Source organism: Pelobates fuscus, chromosome 10 (genome assembly GCF_036172605.1).
Source record: "Pelobates fuscus isolate aPelFus1 chromosome 10, aPelFus1.pri, whole genome shotgun sequence".
In the NCBI taxonomy this organism is placed as follows: domain Eukaryota; kingdom Metazoa; phylum Chordata; class Amphibia; order Anura; family Pelobatidae; genus Pelobates; species Pelobates fuscus.
In genome coordinates this window covers 53363910-53386290 of record NC_086326.1, presented here as the reverse complement: position 1 = coordinate 53386290, position 22381 = coordinate 53363910, and the positions used below count along the sequence as shown (strand labels likewise).

General features: G+C 53.3%; 1 protein-coding gene across 1 annotated transcript in view; it reads left to right on the top strand.

Moving 5' to 3' along the window:
- The window catches only part of EDRF1 (erythroid differentiation regulatory factor 1), a 129005-nt gene that overhangs the window by 13727 nt on the left and 92897 nt on the right, over positions 1 to 22381 (top strand). The gene's annotated exons all lie outside the window — the stretch shown is intronic.

Sequence of the window (22381 nt, the reverse complement as noted above, 5' to 3'; positions counted from 1 at the left end):
GCAGGGGCACATCCCAGGACTGTCACACTATGCCAGCATATAGGGGCACATTCCGGGACTGTCCCTATGCCAGCATATAGGGGCACATTCCAGGACTGTCACACTGTGCCAGCATATAGGGGCACATTCCAGGACTGTCACACTATGCCAGCATATAGGGGCACATTCCAGGACTGTCACACTATGCCAGCATATAGGGGCACATTCCAGGACTGTCACACTATGCCAGCATATAGGGGCACATCCCAGGACTGTCACACTATGCCAGTATGTAGGGGCACATTCCAGGACTGTCACACTATGCCAGCATGTAGGGGCACATTCCAGGACTGTCACACTATGCCAGCATGTAGGGGCACATTCCAGGACTGTCACACTATGCCAGCATGTAGGGGCACATCCCAGGACTGTCACACTATGCCAGTATGTAGGGGCACATTCCAGGACTGTCACACTATGCCAGTATGTAGGGGCACATTCCAGGACTGTCACACTATGCCAGTATGTAGGGGCACATTCCAGGACTGTCACACTATGCCAGCATGTAGGGGCACATTCCAGGACTGTCACACTATGCCAGCATATAGGGGCACATTCCAAGATTGTCAAACTATAACAGCATGTAGGGGCACATTCCAGGACTGTCACCGTGCTGCCAGCATATAGGGGCACATTGCAGGACTGTCACACTATGCCAGCATGTAGGGGCACATTGCAGGACTGTCACACTATGCCAGCATGTAGGGGCACATTGCAGGACTGTCACACTATGCCAGCATGTAGGGGCACATTCCAAGATTGTCAAACTACGCCAGCATATAGGGGCACATTCCAGGACTGTCACACTATGCCAGTATGTAGGGGCACATTCCAGGACTGTCACACTATGCCAGCATGTAGGGGCACATCCCAGGACTGTCACACTATGCCAGTATGTAGGGGCACATTCCAGGACTGTCACACTATGCCAGTATGTAGGGGCACATTCCAGGACTGTCACACTATGCCAGCATGTAGGGGCACATTCCAGGACTGTCACACTATGCCAGCATGTAGGGGCACATTCCAGGACTGTCACACTATGCCAGTATGTAGGGGCACATTCCAGGACTGTCACACTATGCCAGTATGTAGGGGCACACTCCAGGACTGTCACACTATGCCAGCATGTAGGGGCACATTCCAGGACTGTCACACTATGCCAGCATATAGGGGAACATTCCAAGATTGTCAAACTATAACAGCATGTAGGGGCACATTCCAGGACTGTCACCGTGCTGCCAGCATATAGGGGCACATTGCAGGACTGTCACACTATGCCAGCATGTAGGGGCACATTCCAGGACTGTCACACTATGCCAGCATGTAGGGGCACACTACGCCAGCATGTAGGGGCACATTCCAGGACTGTCACACTACGCCAGCATGTAGGGGCACATTCCAGGACTGTCACAGTGCGGCCAGCATATAGGGGCACATTCCAGGACTGTCACAGTGCTGCCAGCATATAGGGGCACATTGCAGAACTGTCACAGTATGCCAGCATATAGGGGCACATTCCAGGACTGTCACACTATGCCAGCATATAGGGGCACATTGCAGAACTGTCACAGTATGCCAGCATATAGGGGCACATTCCAGGACTGTCACAGTGTTGCCAGTATATAGGGGCACATTCCAGGACTGTCACAATACTTCCAGTATGTAGGGGCACATCCCAGGTCTGTCACACCATGCCAGCATGTAGGGGCACATTCCAGGACTGTCACACTATGCCAGCATGTAGGGGCACATTCCAGGACTATCACAGTTCTGCCAGCATGTAGGGGCACATCCCAGGACTGTCACACTATGTCAGCATAAAGGGGCACATCCCAGGACTGTCACACTATGTCAGCATATAGGGGCACATTCCAGGACTGTCACACTATGTCAGCATATAGGGGCACATTCCAGGACTGTCACAGTGCTGCCAGCATATAGGGGCACATTCCAGGACTGTCACACTATGCCAGCATATAGGGGCACCTTGCACGACTGTCACACTATGTCAGCATATAGGGGCACATTCCAGGACTGTCACAGTGCTGCCAGCATGTAGGGGCACATTCCAGGACTGTCACAGTGCTGCCAGCATGTAGGGGCACATTCCAGGACTGTCACAGTGCTGCCAGCATGTAGGGGCACATTCCAGGACTGTCACAGTGCTGCCAGCATGTAGGGGCACATTCCAGGACTGTCACAGTGCTGCCAGCATGTAGGGGCACATCCCAGGACTGTCACACCATGCCAGCATGTAGGGGCACATCCCAGGACTGTCACACTATGCCAGCATGTAGGGGCACATCCCAGGACTGTCACACTATGCCAGCATGTAGGGGCACATCCCAGGACTGTCACACTATGCCAGCATGTAGGGGCACATCCCAGGACTGTCACACTATGTCAGCATGTAGGGGCACATCCCAGGACTGTCACAGTGCTGCCAGCATTTAGGGGCACATCCCAGGACTGTCACAGTGCTGCCAGCATATAGCGGCACATTCCAGGACTGTCACAATACTGCCAGTATGTAGGGGCACATCCCAGGACTGTCACACTGTGCCAGCATGTAGGGGCACATCCCAGGACTGTCACACTATGCCAGCATGTAGGGGCACATCCCAGGACTGTCACACTATGTCAGCATGTAGGGGCACATCCCAGGACTGTCACAGTGCTGCCAGCATTTAGGGGCACATCCCAGGACTGTCACAGTGCTGCCAGCATATAGCGGCACATTCCAGGACTGTCACAATACTGCCAGTATGTAGGGGCACATCCCAGGACTGTCACACTGTGCCAGCATGTAGGGGCACATCCCAGGACTGTCACACTGTGCCAGCATGTAGGGGCACATTCCAGGACTGTCACAGTGCGGCCAGCATATAGCGGCACATTCCAGGACTGTCACAATGCTGCCAGTATGTAGGAGCACATTCCAAGACTGTCACAATGCTGCCAGTATGTAGGAGCACATCCCAGGACTGTCACACTCAGCCAGCATATAGGGGCACATTGTAGGACTGTCACACTATGCCAGCATGTCGGGGCACATTGCAGGACTGGCACAGTGCTGCTAGCATATAGGGGCACATCCCAGGACTGTCACACTATGCCAGCATATAGGGGCACATTGTAGGACTGTCACACTATGCCAGCATATAGGGGCACATTGCAGGACTGTCACACTATGCCCGCATGTAGGGGCACATTGCAAGACTGTCACACTATGCCAGCATATAGGGGCACATCCCAGGACTGTCACACTATGCCAGCATATAGGGGCACATCCCAGGACTGTCACACTATGCCAGCATGTAGGGGCACATCCCAGGACTGTCACACTGACAGCATGTAGGGGCACATCCCAGGACTGTCACACTATGACAGCATGTAGGGGCATATTCCAGGACTGTCACACTATGCCAGCATGTAGGGGCACATTCCAGGACTGTCACACTATGCCAGCATATAGGGGCACATCCCAGGACTGTCACACTATGCCAGCATATAGGGGCACATCCCAGGACTGTCACACTATGTCAGCATATAGGGGCACATCCCAGGACTGTCACACTGACAGCATGTAGGGGCATATTCCAGGACTGTCATACCATGCCAGCATATAGGGGCACATCCCAGGACTGTCACACTATGCCAGCATATAGGGGCACATCCCAGGACTGTCACACTGACAGCATGTAGGGGCACATTGCAGGACTGTCACACTATGCCAGCATGTAGGGGCACATTCCAGGACTGTCACACTATGCCAGTATGTAGGGGCACATTCCAAGATTGTCAAACTATGCCAGCATGTAGGGGCACATTCCAGGACTGTCACACTATGCCAGCATGTAGGGGCACATTCCAAGATTGTCAAACTATGCCAGCATGTAGGGGCACATTCCAGGACTATCACACTATGCCAGCATGTAGGGGCACATTCCAGGACTATCACAGTGCTGCCAGCATATAGGAGCACATTCCAGGACTGTCACACTATGCCAGCATATAGGGGCACATTGCAGGACTGTCAAACTATGCCAGCATGTAGGGGCAGATTTCAGGACTGTCACACTATGCCAGCATGTAGGGGCACATTACAGGACTGTCACACTATGCCAGCATGTAGGGGCACATCCCAGGACTGTCACACTATGCCAGCATGTAGGGGCACATTCCAGGACTGTCACACTATGCCAGCAAGCAGGGGCACATCCCAGGACTGTCACACTATGCCAGCATATAGGGGCACATTCCAGGACTGTCACACTATGCCAGCATATAGGGGCACATTCCAGGACTGTCACACTGTGCCAGCATATAGGGGCACATTCCATGACTGTCACACTATGCCAGCATATAGGGGCACATTCCAGGACTGTCACACTATGCCAGCATATAGGGGCACATTCCAGGACTGTCACACTATGCCAGCATATAGGGGCACATCCCAGGACTGTCACACTATGCCAGCATATAGGGGCACATTCCAGGACTGTCACAGTGCTGCCAGCATGTAGGGGCACATTCCAGGACTGTCACAGTGCTGCCAGCATGTAGGGGCACATTCCAGGACTGTCACAGTGCTGCCAGCATGTAGGGGCACATTCCAGGACTGTCACACTATGCCAGCATGTAGGGGCACATCCCAGGACTGTCACACTATGCCAGCATGTAGGGGCACATTCCAGGACTGTCACACGATGCCAGCATGTAGGGGCACATTCCAGGACTGTCACACTATGCCAGCATGTGGGGGCACATCCAAGGACTGTCACACTATGCCAGTATGTTAGGGCACATTCCAGGACTGTCACACTATGCCAGCATGTAGGGGCACATTCCAGGACTGTCACACTATGCCAGCATATAGGGGCACATTCCAAGATTGTCAAACTATAACAGCATGTAGGGGCACATTCCAGGACTGTCACCGTGCTGCCAGCATATAGGGGCACATTGCAGGACTTTCACACTATGCCAGCATGTAGGGGCACATTGCAGGACTGTCACACTATGCCAGCATGTAGGGGCACATTCCAAGATTGTCACACTATGCCAGCATGTAGGGGCACATTCCAAGATTGTCACACTATGCCAGCATGTAGGGGCACATTCCAGGACTGTCACACTATGCCAGCATATAGGGGCACATTCCAGGACTGTCACACTATGCCAGCATATAGGGGCACATTCCAGGACTGTCACACTGTGCCAGCATATAGGGGCACATTCCAGGACTGTCACACTATGCCAGCATATAGGGGCACATTCCAGGACTGTCACACTATGCCAGCATATAGGGGCACATCCCAGGACTGTCACACTATGCCAGTATGTAGGGGCACATTCCAGGACTGTCACACTATGCCAGTATGTAGGGGCACATTCCAGGACTGTCACACTATGCCAGCATGTAGGGGCACATTCCAGGACTGTCACACTATGCCAGCATGTAGGGGCACATCCCAGGACTGTCACACTATGCCAGTATGTAGGGGCACATTCCAGGACTGTCACACTATGCCAGCATGTAGGGGCACATTCCAGGACTGTCACACTATGCCAGCATATAGGGGCACATCCCAGGACTGTCACACTATGCCAGTATGTAGGGGCACATTCCAAGATTGTCAAACTATAACAGCATATAGGGGCACATTCCAGGACTGTCACCGTGCTGCCAGCATATAGGGGCACATTCCAGGACTGTCACACTATGCCAGTATGTAGGGGCACATTGCAGGACTGTCACACTATGCCAGCATGTAGGGGCACATTGCAGGACTGTCACACTATGCCAGCATGTAGGGGCACATTCCAAGATTGTCAAACTACGCCAGCATGTACGGGCACATTCCAGGACTGTCACACTATGCCAGCATGTAGGGGCACATCCCAGGACTGTCACACTATGCCAGTATGTAGGGGCACATTCCAGGACTGTCACACTATGCCAGCATGTAGGGGCACATTCCAGGACTGTCTCACTATACCAGCATGTAGGGGCACATTCCAGGACTGTCACACTATGCCAGTATGTAGGGCACATTCCAGGACTGTCACACTATGCCAGTATGTAGGGGCACATTCCAGGACTGTCACACTATGCCAGTATGTAGGGGCACATTCCAGGACTGTCACACTATGCCAGCATGTAGGGGCACATTCCAGGACTGTCACACTATGCCAGCATATAGGGGCACATTGCAGGACTGTCACACTATGCCAGCATGTAGGGGCACATTGCAGGACTGTCACACTATGCCAGCATGTAGGGGCACATTCCAAGATTGTCAAACTATGCCAGCATGTAGGGGCACATTCCAGGACTGTCACACTACGCCAGCATGTAGGGGCACATTCCAGGACTGTCACACTACGCCAGCATGTAGGGGCACATTCCAGGACTGTCACACTATGCCAGCATGTAGGGGCACATTGCAGGACTGTCACAGTGCGGCCAGCATATAGGGGCACATTCCAGGACTGTCACAGTGCTGCCAGCATATAGGGGCACATTGCAGGACTGTCACAGTATGCCAGCATATAGGGGCACATTCCAGGACTGTCACACTATGCCAGCATATAGGGGCACATTGCAGAACTGTCACAGTATGCCAGCATATAGGGGCACATTCCAGGACTGTCACAGTGTTGCCAGTATATAGGGGCACATTCCAGGACTGTCACAATACTTCCAGTATGTAGGGGCACATCCCAGGTCTGTCACACCATGCCAGCATGTAGGGGCACATTCCAGGACTGTCACACTATGCCAGCATGTAGGGGCACATTCCAGGACTATCACAGTTCTGCCAGCATGTAGGGGCACATCCCAGGACTGTCACACTATGTCAGCATAAAGGGGCACATCCCAGGACTGTCACACTATGTCAGCATAAAGGGGCACATCCCAGGACTGTCACACTATGTCAGCATATAGGGGCACATTCCAGGACTGTCACAGTGCTGCCAGCATGTAGGGGCACATTCCAGGACTGTCACAGTGCTGCCAGCATATAGGGGCACATTCCAGGACTGTCACACTATGCCAGCATATAGGGGCACCTTGCACGACTGTCACACTATGTCAGCATGTAGGGGCACATTCCAGGACTGTCACAGTGCTGCCAGCATGTAGGGGCACATTCCAGGACTGTCACAGTGCTGCCAGCATGTAGGGGCACATTCCAGGACTGTCACAGTGCTGCCAGCATGTAGGGGCACATTCCAGGACTGTCACACTATGCCAGCATGTAGGGGCACATCCCAGGACTGTCACACTATGCCAGCATGTAGGGGCACATCCCAGGACTGTCACACTATGCCAGCATGTAGGGGCACATCCCAGGACTGTCACACTATGCCAGCATGTAGGGGCACATCCCAGGACTGTCACACTATGCCAGCATGTAGGGGCACATCCCAGGACTGTCACACTATGCCAGCATGTAGGGGCACATCCCAGGACTGTCACACTATGCCAGCATGTAGGGGCACATCCCAGGACTGTCACGCTATGTCAGCATGTAGGGGCACATCCCAGGACTGTCACAGTGCTGCCAGCATTTAGGGGCACATCCCAGGACTGTCACAGTGCTGCCAGCATATAGCGGCACATTCCAGGACTGTCACAATATTGCCAGTATGTAGGGGCACATCCCAGGACTGTCACACTGTGCCAGCATGTAGGGGCACATCCCAGGACTGTCACACTGTGCCAGCATGTAGGGGCACATCCCAGGACTGTCACACTGTGCCAGCATGTAGGGGCACATCCCAGGACTGTCACACTGTGCCAGCATGTAGGGGCACATCCCAGGACTGTCACACTGTGCCAGCATGTAGGGGCACATTCCAGGACTGTCACAGTGCTGCCAGCATATAGCGGCACATTCCAGGACTGTCACAATGCTGCCAGTATGTAGGAGCACATCCCAGGACTGTCACACTCAGCCAGCATGTCGGGGCACATTGCAGGACTGGCACAGTGCTGCTAGCATATAGGGGCACATCCCAGGACTGTCACACTATGCCAGCATATAGGGGCACATTGTAGGACTGTCACACTATGCCAGCATATAGGGGCACATTGCAGGACTGTCACACTATGCCAGTATGTAGGGGCACATCCCAGGACTGTCACACTATGCCAGCATATAGGGGCACATTGCAGGACTGTCACACTGACAGCATGTAGGTGCACATCCCAGGACTGTCACACTATGACAGCATGTAGGGGCATATTCCAGGACTGTCACACTATGCCAGCATATAGGGGCACATCCCAGGACTGTCACAGTGCTGCCAGCATGTAGGGGCACATTCCAGGACTGTCACAGTGCTGCCAGCATGTAGGGGCACATTCCAGGACTGTCACACTATGCCAGCATGTAGGGGCACATCCCAGGACTGTCACACTATGCCAGCATGTAGGGGCACATCCCAGGACTGTCACACTATGCCAGCATGTAGGGGCACATCCCAGGACTGTCACACTATGCCAGCATGTAGGGGCACATCCCAGGACTGTCACACTATGCCAGCATGTAGGGGCACATCCCAGGACTGTCACACTATGCCAGCATGTAGGGGCACATCCCAGGACTGTCACACTATGCCAGCATGTAGGGGCACATCCCAGGACTGTCACGCTATGTCAGCATGTAGGGGCACATCCCAGGACTGTCACAGTGCTGCCAGCATTTAGGGGCACATCCCAGGACTGTCACAGTGCTGCCAGCATATAGCGGCACATTCCAGGACTGTCACAATATTGCCAGTATGTAGGGGCACATCCCAGGACTGTCACACTGTGCCAGCATGTAGGGGCACATCCCAGGACTGTCACACTGTGCCAGCATGTAGGGGCACATCCCAGGACTGTCACACTGTGCCAGCATGTAGGGGCACATCCCAGGACTGTCACACTGTGCCAGCATGTAGGGGCACATCCCAGGACTGTCACACTGTGCCAGCATGTAGGGGCACATTCCAGGACTGTCACAGTGCTGCCAGCATATAGCGGCACATTCCAGGACTGTCACAATGCTGCCAGTATGTAGGAGCACATCCCAGGACTGTCACACTCAGCCAGCATGTCGGGGCACATTGCAGGACTGGCACAGTGCTGCTAGCATATAGGGGCACATCCCAGGACTGTCACACTATGCCAGCATATAGGGGCACATTGTAGGACTGTCACACTATGCCAGCATATAGGGGCACATTGCAGGACTGTCACACTATGCCAGTATGTAGGGGCACATCCCAGGACTGTCACACTATGCCAGCATATAGGGGCACATTGCAGGACTGTCACACTGACAGCATGTAGGTGCACATCCCAGGACTGTCACACTATGACAGCATGTAGGGGCATATTCCAGGACTGTCACACTATGCCAGCATATAGGGGCACATCCCAGGACTGTCACACTATGCCAGCATATAGGGGCACATCCCAGGACTGTCACACTATGTCAGCATATAGGGGCACATCCCAGGACTGTCACACTGACAGCATGTAGGGGCATATTCCAGGACTGTCATACCATGCCAGCATGTAGGGGCACATTCCAGGACTGTCACACTATGCCAGCATATAGGGGCACATTCCAGGACTGTCACACTATGCCAGCATATAGGGGCACATCCCAGGACTGTCACACTATGCCAGCATATAGGGGCACATCCCAGGACTGTCACACTATGTCAGCATATAGGGGCACATCCCAGGACTGTCACACTGACAGCATGTAGGGGCATATTCCAGGACTGTCATACCATGCCAGCATATAGGGGCACATCCCAGGACTGTCACACTATGCCAGCATATAGGGGCACATCCCAGGACTGTCACACTGACAGCATGTAGGGGCACATTGCAGGACTGTCACACTGTGCCAGTATGTAGGGGCACATTGCAGGACTGTCACACTGTGCCAGTATGTAGGGGCACATTCCAGGACTGTCACACTATGCCAGTATGTAGGGGCACATTCCAAGATTGTCAAACTATGCCAGCATGTAGGGGCACATTCCAGGACTGTCACACTATGCCAGCATGTAGGGGCACATTCCAAGATTGTCAAACTATGCCAGCATGTAGGGGCACATTCCAGGACTGTCACACTATGCCAGCATGTAGGGGCACATTCCAGGACTATCACAGTGCTGCCAGCATATAGGAGCACATTCCAGGACTGTCACACTATGCCAGCATATAGGGGCACATTGCAGGACTGTCAAACTATGCCAGCATGTAGGGGCAGATTTCAGGACTGTCACACTATGCCAGCATGTAGGGGCACATCCCAGGACTGTCACACTATGCCAGCATGTAGGGGCACATTCCAGGACTGTCACACTATGCCAGCAAGCAGGGGCACATCCCAGGACTGTCACACTATGCCAGCATATAGGGGCACATTCCAGGACTGTCACTATGCCAGCATATAGGGGCACATTCCAGGACTGTCACACTGTGCCAGCATATAGGGGCACATTCCAGGACTGTCACACTATGCCAGCATATAGGGGCACATTCCAGGACTGTCACACTATGCCAGCATATAGGGGCACATTCCAGGACTGTCACACTATGCCAGCATATAGGGGCACATCCCAGGACTGTCACACTATGCCAGTATGTAGGGGCACATTCCAGGACTGTCACACTATGCCAGCATGTAGGGGCACATTCCAGGACTGTCACACTATGCCAGCATGTAGGGGCACATTCCAGGACTGTCACACTATGCCAGCATGTAGGGGCACATCCCAGGACTGTCACACTATGCCAGTATGTAGGGGCACATTCCAGGACTGTCACACTATGCCAGTATGTAGGGGCACATTCCAGGACTGTCACACTATGCCAGTATGTAGGGGCACATTCCAGGACTGTCACACTATGCCAGCATGTAGGGGCACATTCCAGGACTGTCACACTATGCCAGCATATAGGGGCACATTCCAAGATTGTCAAACTATAACAGCATGTAGGGGCACATTCCAGGACTGTCACCGTGCTGCCAGCATATAGGGGCACATTGCAGGACTGTCACACTATGCCAGCATGTAGGGGCACATTGCAGGACTGTCACACTATGCCAGCATGTAGGGGCACATTGCAGGACTGTCACACTATGCCAGCATGTAGGGGCACATTGCAGGACTGTCACACTATGCCAGCATGTAGGGGCACATTCCAAGATTGTCAAACTACGCCAGCATATAGGGGCACATTCCAGGACTGTCACACTATGCCAGTATGTAGGGGCACATTCCAGGACTGTCACACTATGCCAGTATGTAGGGGCACATTCCAGGACTGTCACACTATGCCAGCATGTAGGGGCACATCCCAGGACTGTCACACTATGCCAGTATGTAGGGGCACATTCCAGGACTGTCACACTATGCCAGTATGTAGGGGCACATTCCAGGACTGTCACACTATGCCAGCATGTAGGGGCACATTCCAGGACTGTCACACTATGCCAGCATGTAGGGGCACATTCCAGGACTGTCACACTATGCCAGTATGTAGGGGCACATTCCAGGACTGTCACACTATGCCAGTATGTAGGGGCACATTCCAGGACTGTCACACTATGCCAGCATGTAGGGGCACATTCCAGGACTGTCACACTATGCCAGCATATAGGGGAACATTCCAAGATTGTCAAACTATAACAGCATGTAGGGGCACATTCCAGGACTGTCACCGTGCTGCCAGCATATAGGGGCACATTGCAGGACTGTCACACTATGCCAGCATGTAGGGGCACATTCCAGGACTGTCACACTATGCCAGCATGTAGGGGCACATTCCAGGACTGTCACACTACGCCAGCATGTAGGGGCACATTCCAGGACTGTCACACTACGCCAGCATGTAGGGGCACATTCCAGGACTGTCACAGTGCGGCCAGCATATAGGGGCACATTCCAGGACTGTCACAGTGCTGCCAGCATATAGGGGCACATTGCAGAACTGTCACAGTATGCCAGCATATAGGGGCACATTCCAGGACTGTCACACTATGCCAGCATATAGGGGCACATTGCAGAACTGTCACAGTATGCCAGCATATAGGGGCACATTCCAGGACTGTCACAGTGTTGCCAGTATATAGGGGCACATTCCAGGACTGTCACAATACTTCCAGTATGTAGGGGCACATCCCAGGTCTGTCACACCATGCCAGCATGTAGGGGCACATTCCAGGACTGTCACACTATGCCAGCATGTAGGGGCACATTCCAGGACTATCACAGTTCTGCCAGCATGTAGGGGCACATCCCAGGACTGTCACACTATGTCAGCATAAAGGGGCACATCCCAGGACTGTCACACTATGTCAGCATATAGGGGCACATTCCAGGACTGTCACACTATGTCAGCATATAGGGGCACATTCCAGGACTGTCACAGTGCTGCCAGCATATAGGGGCACATTCCAGGACTGTCACACTATGCCAGCATATAGGGGCACCTTGCACGACTGTCACACTATGTCAGCATATAGGGGCACATTCCAGGACTGTCACAGTGCTGCCAGCATGTAGGGGCACATTCCAGGACTGTCACAGTGCTGCCAGCATGTAGGGGCACATTCCAGGACTGTCACAGTGCTGCCAGCATGTAGGGGCACATTCCAGGACTGTCACAGTGCTGCCAGCATGTAGGGGCACATTCCAGGACTGTCACAGTGCTGCCAGCATGTAGGGGCACATTCCAGGACTGTCACAGTGCTGCCAGCATGTAGGGGCACATCCCAGGACTGTCACACCATGCCAGCATGTAGGGGCACATCCCAGGACTGTCACACTATGCCAGCATGTAGGGGCACATCCCAGGACTGTCACACTATGCCAGCATGTAGGGGCACATCCCAGGACTGTCACACTATGCCAGCATGTAGGGGCACATCCCAGGACTGTCACACTATGTCAGCATGTAGGGGCACATCCCAGGACTGTCACAGTGCTGCCAGCATTTAGGGGCACATCCCAGGACTGTCACAGTGCTGCCAGCATATAGCGGCACATTCCAGGACTGTCACAATACTGCCAGTATGTAGGGGCACATCCCAGGACTGTCACACTGTGCCAGCATGTAGGGGCACATCCCAGGACTGTCACACTGTGCCAGCATGTAGGGGCACATTCCAGGACTGTCACAGTGCGGCCAGCATATAGCGGCACATTCCAGGACTGTCACAATGCTGCCAGTATGTAGGAGCACATTCCAAGACTGTCACAATGCTGCCAGTATGTAGGAGCACATCCCAGGACTGTCACACTCAGCCAGCATATAGGGGCACATTGTAGGACTGTCACACTATGCCAGCATGTCGGGGCACATTGCAGGACTGGCACAGTGCTGCTAGCATATAGGGGCACATCCCAGGACTGTCACACTATGCCAGCATATAGGGGCACATTGTAGGACTGTCACACTATGCCAGCATATAGGGGCACATTGCAGGACTGTCACACTATGCCAGCATGTAGGGGCACATTGCAAGACTGTCACACTATGCCAGCATATAGGGGCACATCCCAGGACTGTCACACTATGCCAGCATATAGGGGCACATCCCAGGACTGTCACACTATGCCAGCATGTAGGGGCACATTGCAGGACTGTCACACTGACAGCATGTAGGGGCACATCCCAGGACTGTCACACTATGACAGCATGTAGGGGCATATTCCAGGACTGTCACACTATGCCAGCATGTAGGGGCACATTCCAGGACTGTCACACTATGCCAGCATATAGGGGCACATCCCAGGACTGTCACACTATGCCAGCATATAGGGGCACATCCCAGGACTGTCACACTATGTCAGCATATAGGGGCACATCCCAGGACTGTCACACTGACAGCATGTAGGGGCATATTCCAGGACTGTCATACCATGCCAGCATATAGGGGCACATCCCAGGACTGTCACACTATGCCAGCATATAGGGGCACATCCCAGGACTGTCACACTGACAGCATGTAGGGGCACATTGCAGGACTGTCACACTATGCCAGCATGTAGGGGCACATTCCAGGACTGTCACACTATGCCAGTATGTAGGGGCACATTCCAAGATTGTCAAACTATGCCAGCATGTAGGGGCACATTCCAGGACTGTCACACTATGCCAGCATGTAGGGGCACATTCCAAGATTGTCAAACTATGCCAGCATGTAGGGGCACATTCCAGGACTATCACACTATGCCAGCATGTAGGGGCACATTCCAGGACTATCACAGTGCTGCCAGCATATAGGAGCACATTCCAGGACTGTCACACTATGCCAGCATATAGGGGCACATTGCAGGACTGTCAAACTATGCCAGCATGTAGGGGCAGATTTCAGGACTGTCACACTATGCCAGCATGTAGGGGCACATTACAGGACTGTCACACTATGCCAGCATGTAGGGGCACATCCCAGGACTGTCACACTATGCCAGCATGTAGGGGCACATTCCAGGACTGTCACACTATGCCAGCAAGCAGGGGCACATCCCAGGACTGTCACACTATGCCAGCATATAGGGGCACATTCCAGGACTGTCACACTATGCCAGCATATAGGGGCACATTCCAGGACTGTCACACTGTGCCAGCATATAGGGGCACATTCCATGACTGTCACACTATGCCAGCATATAGGGGCACATTCCAGGACTGTCACACTATGCCAGCATATAGGGGCACATTCCAGGACTGTCACACTATGCCAGCATATAGGGGCACATCCCAGGACTGTCACACTATGCCAGCATGTAGGGGCACATTCCAGGACTGTCACACTATGCCAGCATGTAGGGGCACATTCCAGGACTGTCACACTATGCCAGCATATAGGGGCACATCCCAGGACTGTCACACTATGCCAGCATGTAGGGGCACATTGCAGGACTGTCACACTGACAGCATGTAGGGGCACATCCCAGGACTGTCACACTATGACAGCATGTAGGGGCATATTCCAGGACTGTCACACTATGCAGCATGTAGGGGCACATTCCAGGACTGTCACACTATGCCAGCATATAGGGGCACATCCCAGGACTGTCACACTATGCCAGCATATAGGGGCACATCCCAGGACTGTCACACTATGTCAGCATATAGGGGCACATCCCAGGACTGTCACACTGACAGCATGTAGGGGCATATTCCAGGACTGTCATACCATGCCAGCATATAGGGGCACATCCCAGGACTGTCACACTATGCCAGCATATAGGGGCACATCCCAGGACTGTCACACTGACAGCATGTAGGGGCACATTGCAGGACTGTCACACTATGCCAGCATGTAGGGGCACATTGCAGGACTGTCACACTCTGCCAGTATGTAGGGGCACATTCCAGGACTGTCACACTATGCCAGTATGTAGGGGCACATTCCAAGATTGTCAAACTATGCCAGCATGTAGGGGCACATTCCAGGACTGTCACACTATGCCAGCATGTAGGGGCACATTCCAAGATTGTCAAACTATGCCAGCATGTAGGGGCACATTCCAGGACTATCACACTATGCCAGCATGTAGGGGCACATTCCAGGACTATCACAGTGCTGCCAGCATATAGGAGCACATTCCAGGACTGTCACACTATGCCAGCATATAGGGGCACATTGCAGGACTGTCAAACTATGCCAGCATGTAGGGGCAGATTTCAGGACTGTCACACTATGCCAGCATGTAGGGGCACATTACAGGACTGTCACACTATGCCAGCATGTAGGGGCACATCCCAGGACTGTCACACTATGCCAGCATGTAGGGGCACATTCCAGGACTGTCACACTATGCCAGCATGTAGGGGCACATTCCAGGACTGTCACACTATGCCAGCAAGCAGGGGCACATCCCAGGACTGTCACACTATGCCAGCATATAGGGGCACATTCCAGGACTGTCACACTATGCCAGCATATAGGGGCACATTCCAGGACTGTCACACTGTGCCAGCATATAGGGGCACATTCCATGACTGTCACACTATGCCAGCATATAGGGGCACATTCCAGGACTGTCACACTATGCCAGCATATAGGGGCACATTCCAGGACTGTCACACTATGCCAGCATATAGGGGCACATCCCAGGACTGTCACACTATGCCAGTATGTAGGGGCACATTCCAGGACTGTCACACTATGCCAGCATGTAGGGGCACATTCCAGGACTGTCACACTATGCCAGCATGTAGGGGCACATTCCAGGACTGTCACACTATGCCAGTATGTAGGGGCACATTCCAGGACTGTCACACTATGCCAGTATGTAGGGGCACATTCCAGGACTGTCACACTATGCCAGCATGTAGGGGCACATTCCAGGACTGTCACACTATGCCAGCATATAGGGGAACATTCCAAGATTGTCAAACTATAACAGCATGTAGGGGCACATTCCAGGACTGTCACCGTGCTGCCAGCATATAGGGGCACATTGCAGGACTTTCACACTATGCCAGCATGTAGGGGCACATTCCAGGACTGTCACACTATGCCAGCATGTAGGGGCACATTCCAGGACTGTCACACTACGCCAGCATGTAGGGGCACATTCCAGGACTGTCACACTACGCCAGCATGTAGGGGCACATTCCAGGACTGTCACAGTGCGGCCAGCATATAGGGGCACATTCCAGGACTGTCACAGTGCTGCCAGCATATAGGGGCACATTGCAGAACTGTCACAGTATGCCAGCATATAGGGGCACATTCCAGGACTGTCACAGTGTTGCCAGTATATAGGGGCACATTCCAGGACTGTCACAATACTTCCAGTATGTAGGGGCACATCCCAGGTCTGTCACACCATGCCAGCATGTAGGGGCACATTCCAGGACTGTCACACTATGCCAGCATGTAGGGGCACATTCCAGGACTATCACAGTTCTGCCAGCATGTAGGGGCACATCCCAGGACTGTCACACTATGTCAGCATAAAGGGGCACATTCCAGGACTGTCACACTATGTCAGCATATAGGGGCACATTCCAGGACTGTCACACTATGTCAGCATATAGGGGCACATTCCTGGACTTTCACAGTGCTGCCAGCATATAGGGGCACATTCCAGGTCTGTCACACTATGCCAGCATATAGGGGCACCTTGCACGACTGTCACACTATGTCAGCATATAGGGGCACATTCCAGGACTGTCACAGTGCTGCCAGCATGTAGGGGCACATTCCAGGACTGTCACACCATGCCAGCATGTAGGGGCACATCCCAGGACTGTCACACTATGCCAGCATGTAGGGGCACATTCCAGGACTGTCACACTATGCCAGCATGTAGGGGCACATTCCAGGACTGTCACACTATGCCAGCATGTAGGGGCACATTCCAGGACTGTCACACTATGCCAGTATGTAGGGGCACATCCCAGGACTGTCACACTATGCCAGTATGTAGGGGCACATTCCAGGACTGTCACACTATGCCAGTATGTAGGGGCACATTCCAGGACTGTCACACTATGCCAGTATGTAGGGGCACATTCCAGGACTGTCACACTATGCCAGCATGTAGGGGCACATTCCAGGACTGTCACCGTGCTGCCAGCATATAGGGGCACATTGCAGGACTGTCACACTATGCCAGCATGTAGGGGCACATTGCAGGACTGTCACACTATGCCAGCATGTAGGGGCACATTCCAAGATTGTCAAACTACGCCAGCATATAGGGGCACATTCCAGGACTGTCACACTATGCCAGTATGTAGGGGCACATTCCAGGACTGTCACACTATGCCAGTATGTAGGGGCACATTCCAGGACTGTCACACTATGCCAGCATGTAGGGGCACATCCCAGGACTGTCACACTATGCCAGTATGTAGGGGCACATTCCAGGACTGTCACACTATGCCAGTATGTAGGGGCACATTCCAGGACTGTCACACTATGCCAGCATGTAGGGGCACATTCCAGGACTGTCACACTATGCCAGCATGTAGGGGCACATTGCAGGACTGTCACACTATGCCAGCATGTAGGGCACATTCCAGGACTGTCACACTATGCCAGCATGTAGGGGCACATTCCAGGACTGTCACACTACGCCAGCATGTAGGGGCACATTCCAGGACTGTCACACTACGCCAGCATGTAGGGGCACATTCCAGGACTGTCACAGTGCGGCCAGCATATAGGGGCACATTCCAGGACTGTCACAGTGCTGCCAGCATATAGGGGCACATTGCAGAACTGTCACAGTATGCCAGCATATAGGGGCACATTCCAGGACTGTCACACTATGCCAGCATATAGGGGCACATTGCAGAACTGTCACAGTATGCCAGCATATAGGGGCACATTCCAGGACTGTCACAGTGTTGCCAGTATATAGGGGCACATTCCAGGACTGTCACAATACTTCCAGTATGTAGGGGCACATCCCAGGTCTGTCACACCATGCCAGCATGTAGGGGCACATTCCAGGACTGTCACACTATGCCAGCATGTAGGGGCACATTCCAGGACTATCACAGTTTTGCCAGCATGTAGGGGCACATCCCAGGACTGTCACACTATGTCAGCATAAAGGGGCACATCCCAGGACTGTCACACTATGTCAGCATATAGGGGCACATTCCAGGACTGTCACACTATGTCAGCATATAGGGGCACATTCCAGGACTGTCACAGTGCTGCCAGCATATAGGGGCACATTCCAGGACTGTCACACTATGCCAGCATATAGGGGCACCTTGCACGACTGTCACACTATGTCAGCATATAGGGGCACATTCCAGGACTGTCACAGTGCTGCCAGCATGTAAGGGCACATTCCAGGACTGTCACAGTGCTGCCAGCATGTAGGGGCACATTCCAGGACTGTCACAGTGCTGCCAGCATGTAGGGGCACATTCCAGGACTGTCACAGTGCTGCCAGCATGTAGGGGCACATTCCAGGACTGTCACAGTGCTGCCAGCATGTAGGGGCACATCCCAGGACTGTCACACCATGCCAGCATGTAGGGGCACATCCCAGGACTGTCACACCATGCCAGCATGTAGGGGCACATCCCAGGACTGTCACACTATGCCAGCATGTAGGGGCACATCCCAGGACTGTCACACTATGCCAGCATGTAGGGGCACATCCCAGGACTGTCACACTATGTCAGCATGTAGGGGCACATCCCAGGACTGTCACAGTGCTGCCAGCATTTAGGGGCACATCCCAGGACTGTCACAGTGCTGCCAGCATATAGCGGCACATTCCAGGACTGTCACAATACTGCCAGTATGTAGGGGCACATCCCAGGACTGTCACACTGTGCCAGCATGTAGGGGCACATCCCAGGACTGTCACACTGTGCCAGCATGTAGGGGCACATTCCAGGACTGTCACAGTGCGGCCAGCATATAGCGGCACATTCCAGGACTGTCACAATGCTGCCAGTATGTAGGAGCACATTCCAAGACTGTCACAATGCTGCCAGTATGTAGGAGCACATCCCAGGACTGTCACACTCAGCCAGCATATAGGGGCACATTGTAGGACTGTCACACTATGCCAGCATGTCGGGGCACATTGCAGGACTGGCACAGTGCTGCTAGCATATAGGGGCACATCCCAGGACTGTCACACTATGCCAGCATATAGGGGCACATTGTAGGACTGTCACACTATGCCAGCATATAGGGGCACATTGCAGGACTGTCACACTATGCCAGCATGTAGGGGCACATTGCAAGACTGTCACACTATGCCAGCATATAGGGGCACATCCCAGGACTGTCACACTATGCCAGCATATAGGGGCACATCCCAGGACTGTCACACTATGCCAGCATGTAGGGGCACATTGCAGGACTGTCACACTGACAGCATGTAGGGGCACATCCCAGGACTGTCACACTATGACAGCATGTAGGGGCATATTCCAGGACTGTCACACTGTGCCAGCATATAGGGGCACATTCCATGACTGTCACACTATGCCAGCATATAGGGGCACATCCCAGGACTGTCACACTATGCCAGCATATAGGGGCACATCCCAGGACTGTCACACTATGCCAGCATATAGGGGCACATCCCAGGACTGTCACACTGACAGCATGTAGGGGCACATTGCAGGACTGTCACACTATGCCAGCATGTAGGGGCACATTGCAGGACTGTCACACTCTGCCAGTATGTAGGGGCACATTCCAGGACTGTCACACTATGCCAGCATGTAGGGGCACATTCCAAGATTGTCAAACTATGCCAGCATGTAGGGGCACATTCCAGGACTATCACACTATGCCAGCATGTAGGGGCACATTCCAGGACTATCACAGTGCTGCCAGCATATAGGAGCACATTCCAGGACTGTCACACTATGCCAGCATATAGGGGCACATTGCAGGACTGTCACACTATGCCAGCATGTAGGGGCACATTACAGGACTGTCACACTATGCCAGCATGTAGGGGCACATTACAGGACTGTCACACTATGCCAGCATGTAGGGGCACATCCCAGGACTGTCACACTATGCCAGCATGTAGGGGCACATTCCAGGACTGTCACACTATGCCAGCAAGCAGGGGCACATCCCAGGACTGTCACACTATGCCAGCATATAGGGGCACATTCCAGGACTGTCACACTATGCCAGCATATAGGGGCACATTCCAGGACTGTCACACTGTGCCAGCATATAGGGGCACATTCCATGACTGTCACACTATGCCAGCATATAGGGGCACATTCCAGGACTGTCACACTATGCCAGCATATAGGGGCACATTCCAGGACTGTCACACTATGCCAGCATATAGGGGCACATCCCAGGACTGTCACACTATGCCAGTATGTAGGGGCACATTCCAGGACTGTCACACTATGCCAGCATGTAGGGGCACATTCCAGGACTGTCACACTATGCCAGCATGTAGGGGCACATTCCAGGACTGTCACACTATGCCAGTATGTAGGGGCACATTCCAGGACTGTCACACTATGCCAGTATGTAGGGGCACATTCCAGGACTGTCACACTATGCCAGCATGTAGGGGCACATTCCAGGACTGTCACACTATGCCAGCATATAGGGGAACATTCCAAGATTGTCAAACTATAACAGCATGTAGGGGCACATTCCAGGACTGTCACAGTGTTGCCAGCATATAGGGGCACATTGCAGGACTTTCACACTATGCCAGCATGTAGGGGCACATTCCAGGACTGTCACACTATGCCAGCATGTAGGGGCACATTCCAGGACTGTCACACTACGCCAGCATGTAGGGGCACATTCCAGGACTGTCACACTACGCCAGCATGTAGGGGCACATTCCAGGACTGTCACAGTGCGGCCAGCATATAGGGGCACATTCCAGGACTGTCACAGTGCTGCCAGCATATAGGGGCACATTGCAGAACTGTCACAGTGCTGCCAGCATATAGGGGCACATTGCAGAACTGTCACAGTATGCCAGCATATAGGGGCACATTCCAGGACTGTCACAGTGTTGCCAGTATATAGGGGCACATTCCAGGACTGTCACAATACTTCCAGTATGTAGGGGCACATCCCAGGTCTGTCACACCATGCCAGCATGTAGGGGCACATTCCAGGACTGTCACACTATGCCAGCATGTAGGGGCACATTCCAGGACTATCACAGTTCTGCCAGCATGTAGGGGCACATCCCAGGACTGTCACACTATGTCAGCATAAAGGGGCACATCCCAGGACTGTCACACTATGTCAGCATAAAGGGGCACATTCCAGGACTGTCACACTATGTCAGCATATAGGGGCACATTCCAGGACTGTCACACTATGTCAGCATATAGGGGCACATTCCTGGACTTTCACAGTGCTGCCAGCATATAGGGGCACATTCCAGGTCTGTCACACTATGCCAGCATATAGGGGCACCTTGCACGACTGTCACACTATGTCAGCATATAGGGGCACATTCCAGGACTGTCACAGTGCTGCCAGCATGTAGGGGCACATTCCAGGACTGTCACACCATGCCAGCATGTAGGGGCACATCCCAGGACTGTCACACTATGCCAGCATGTAGGGGCACATCCCAGGACTGTCACACCATGCCAGCATGTAGGGGCACATCCCAGGACTGTCACACCATGCCAGCATGTAGGGGCACATCCCAGGACTGTCACACTATGCCAGCATGTAGGGGCACATCCCAGGACTGTCACAGTGCTGCCAGCATTTAGGGGCACATCCCAGGACTGTCACAGTGCTGCCAGCATATAGCGGCACATTCCAGGACTGTCACAATACTGCCAGTATGTAGGGGCACA